Here is a 4,515-nt window from a genome sequence, read left to right on the forward strand (position 1 = left end):
AGGAACAATAAATTGCTCTCGAAAGTGCCACAATATCAAGCTATCGATAGGAGAATATGTATTGACTAGCCCAATGCTTTCCATTCCAATGGGAGGTGTTGATGTTGTACTAGGAGTCGAATGGCTACAATCCTTGGGTACAATAGCTTTTAATTTTCAAGAACTTTTCATGAAATTTTATGTGGAAGTAAAGGAAGTTGAATTAAGGGGTATTGCAAGGAAACCGGGAAAGATAATCTGCTCTAATGGTATGATAAAGCTTCTAAAAAAGGAACAAGGAGGTGTGATTGCACAATTATGTTCGCTAGATGTTTCCACATCGAAATCATCTATTTCTCCAGATCTCCAAAAAGTCTTGGACAATCATTCCAAGGTATTTGAGACTCCCAAAGGTCTCCCACCTATTCGTGATCGTGATCATGCTATTCATCTAATTCCATGAAGTGTTCCTCCAAACATGAGGCTGTACAGATATCCCTATGCCCAAAAGAGTGAAATTGAACATATGGTTGCAGAAATGCTAGAGGCTGGTATAATTCAACCTAGTGAAAGTTCTTTCTCTACTCCAGTAGTATTGGTGCATAAGAAGGATGGATCATGGCACATGTGTCCAGATTATAGGGAGCTCAACAAGCACACTGTTAAATATAAGTTCCCCATTCCTATCATTGATTAATTATTGGATGAATTGCATGGATCAATTTACTTCACCAAGTTGGATCTCCTTCATCAAATCAGAATGAAGACTGAAGGCATTTTGAAAACAACATTTACAACTCATGAGGGTCATTATGAATTTTTGGTCATGCCTTTTGGGCTTACCAATGCACCTTCTACATTTCAAGTTTTGATGAATTCCATTTTCAAACCCTTCCTTAGAAAATTTGTGTTAGTATTTTTTGATGATATACTAATCTACACGAAGTGTTGGAAAGATCATGTTGAACATGTTGACAGGATGCTACAACTGTTGGAGGAGAAACAACTATATGCATAAAGATCCAAATGTTTCTTTGAAGTACAAGAGGTGGAATATCTAGGTCATATTGTATCTCATGAAGGAGTTAAGGTAGACCCTAGCAAAATTAAAGCCATCAGGGAATGGAAAATCCCAACATCCATAAAGCATCTGCGAGGATTTCTGGGGTTGACAGGGTATTATCACAAGTTTGTTAAGAATTATGGGAGAATAGCAGCACCTCTAACAACATTATTGAAGAAAGATGCATTTTCATGGACTCGAGAAGCAACACGGGCCTTTGAACATCTTAAAGAGGCAATGTGCCAAGCACCGGTCTTAGCTACACCAGACTTCACAAATAATGTGATGCTTTAGGAAATGGAATTGGTGCTGTTTTAATGCAAGATGAAAGACCCATTGCTTTTGAAAGTCATCCAATCAAGGGAAAGTTTTTACACAAAGCTATTTATGAGAAGGAAATGTTGGAAATACTACATGCACTTAAGAAATGGCAACCCTACCTAATGGGAAGACACTTCAAGGTAAAAATAGATCATGATAGCCTTAAATACTTTTTAGAACAAAGATTATCCTCTAAAGAGCAACAAAAGTGGGTCACAAAGATGTTGGGTTATGACTTTGAAATCATCTACAAAAAAGGGAAGCAAAATGTGGTGGAAGATGCACTCTCAAGAAAGGATGAGGATGTGGAAGCATTGTTGTGCGCCATTTCTATTATCCAACCAGATTGGATAAACGAAGCAAGGGAGGAATGGGAGAATGATGAAGAAGTTTGGGCACTTATTTAAAATTTACAACAAGGTCCCAGTACATCTGATACATTTAGCTGGAAAACTAATTTGTTATGGTACAAAGATCGCTTATACCTCTGTAAGAATTCCCAACTCAAACAAAAGATTCTTATGGAATTGCACACTTCTCCCATGGGAGGGCACTCAGGATTTTTAAAAACTTACCACTGGGTTAAGAAGGAATTTTTTTGGGATGGCCTTAAATCAGATATTCAAAAGTTTGTGGCGGAATGTTTGGTTTGCCAACAAAATAAAGTGGAAACAATTAAGACCCCGGGTCTATAACAACCTTTATCCATTCCAAACCATTGTTGGGAGGAGGTTTCAATGGATCTTATCATTGGTTTACCCAAGTCTAAGGCAAAGAGTGTCATCATGGTGGTAGTTGACAAACTTACCAAGTATGCACACTTTTGTGCATTATCACATCCATTTAAAGCTAGTACAATTTCTACTACATTTAGGGAGACAATTCAAAAGCTACATGGAAACCCAAAGATTATTGTAAGTGATAGGGATCCCATTTTCACTGGAAATTTTTGGACAGAATTATTTTCTTGTCTCAGTACTCAGTTAGCTTATAGCTCGTTTTATCATCCTCAATCTGATGCGCAAACTGAGATAGTAAATAAATGTTTGGAAGGATATCTTCGCTGCTTTGTATTTGATAAACAAACACAATGGGCCAAATGGTTGGCTCTGGATGAATGGTGGTATAACACTTCTTTCCATCATACAACAACAAAAATTACCCCATTTATGGCACTTTATGGATATCATCCACCATCCACCACATCATATTTAAGAGAAAATTCTAAGGTTCAAGCAGTGGAACATCACATCGGGCATCAACAACAAGTCCTCCAATTCTTAAAGGATAACCTCATGTTGGTGTAGAATAGAATGAAACAACAGGCAGATCAACATCGCAGTGGAAGAAGTTTTGATGTAGGTGATTGGGTATTCCTACGGCTACAACCATATAAACAAATGTCCCTCAAGCAAGCTAAGAAGGATAATAAATTATCACCAAAGTATTATGGTCCATACAAGGTGGTACAAAATATTGGTACTATGACATATAAATTGGAGCTTCCTATAGCTTCTCGAGTGCACCCAGTTCTCCATGTTTCATGTTTAAATAAGGTTATAGGTGACAAGCTCCCAGTGCAAACAATATTGCCAGAACTTGACGAGGAAGGAAAAATTATATTGGAACCAAAAGCAGTCACAGAAACAAGAACTCGACAGCTACGAAATTGATCAATTTCAGAGTATCTCATCAAGTGGAAGAACTTATCCGCTGAAGATTTCACATGGGGGGATGAGAATTTTATGCAGAAGCATCCCGAACTACTCAAGCATTGAGGACAACACTCTTTTAAAGGAGAGGGGCATGTTAGGTACCTATAATACTAGTGATTACCCCATTACTATTGTAGCTGTATGCCTTATTAATATTGTTGTGCCCCTATTGTCCCCATATTGTTATTACTGTGCCCCTTAGAATCCCTGTATTGTTATTTTTGTGCCTTTATATTATTATTGTTAGGTCGATTATGTTATATTGTGACTCCTTAGACTCCTATACATAGAAAGGAGGTTTTGTCATTTGAATCATCAAAGAATCATTCATTTGTGTAATGTAAAGGAGGTTGCCCCCTCGACGACGCTGAATTCTAAGGCGTTGATCTATCTTTTCTATCTTTTTGTGAGCTGGTTTCAAAACATTTTTGGTGTGTGTTATATTATTTCCATGACTAATCACAAGCCGCTCCTATTCATTGTGTTAGGCATAGCAAGGGGGGTCACTTTTCGGGGGGTTATAGGGAGGTAGTAGCCCCCCTACATAGGGTCCAAGACAATGCCCTTGGAATTTTTTTTCCTATATATATGCGGAACCAAGGATGGAGGCTAGACGTAAAGATGGTGGGCAGACCTACCCATTGTTTTTTCCATGGGTTTTGCACATGGTTGGTCATGATGGTTTTCTTCCCATGGTATTTTGTTGATCTGGACATGGGAACTACAATTGTATTCTAATCCAAGGTTAATGGATTGGGGTTTATGAATTCTTCGACATATATGTATATATGTATATATATATATATATATATATATATATATATATAGATAGATAGATAGATAGATAGATAGATAGATAGATATATATATATATATATATATATATATATATATATATATATATATATATATATGCAATGTAACATTGAAAGGAACATAATGAAAAATAAATTTAGTAGTCTTGATTTTGGGATGCAGGGGAAAATATCTGTGGATTTGTTTTATGTTTCTCGCCATTATATATTTTCTATTTTTTAATAATTCATTTGTAGGTAATGTTTGTACAAGGTTAAAACCTACATTTGGTATTAGAGATGTTTCGAATTCAAGGGGAACCTTTACTGTTGAGGGGTTTTTCTCAGGCATGTGTTAGACCTTGTTCAGTGGGAGATCTGCGAGATCGATTCTTGCGGTGAAATAAGATGGCGAGTAGTGGAATAATAGAGATAGAGAAATTTAATGGTCATAGTTTTGAGTTGTGGAAGCTCAAGATGGAGGATGTGATAATGGATAAAGATCAGTGGATCATGATAGATCTAGGTACTAAACCAATGACAATGTTAATACAATACTGGGTGAAGTTGGATTAGAAGGCAAAGAGCACAACACGGTTGTGTATATCAGATTCAACATTGTTGAATGTATCAGGGGAAGTTA

Source organism: Pinus tabuliformis, chromosome 4_2 (genome assembly GCF_031772625.1).
Source record: "Pinus tabuliformis cultivar Carrire ecotype Pingquan chromosome 4_2, CPIR1, whole genome shotgun sequence".
NCBI lineage: Eukaryota > Viridiplantae > Streptophyta > Pinopsida > Pinales > Pinaceae > Pinus > Pinus tabuliformis.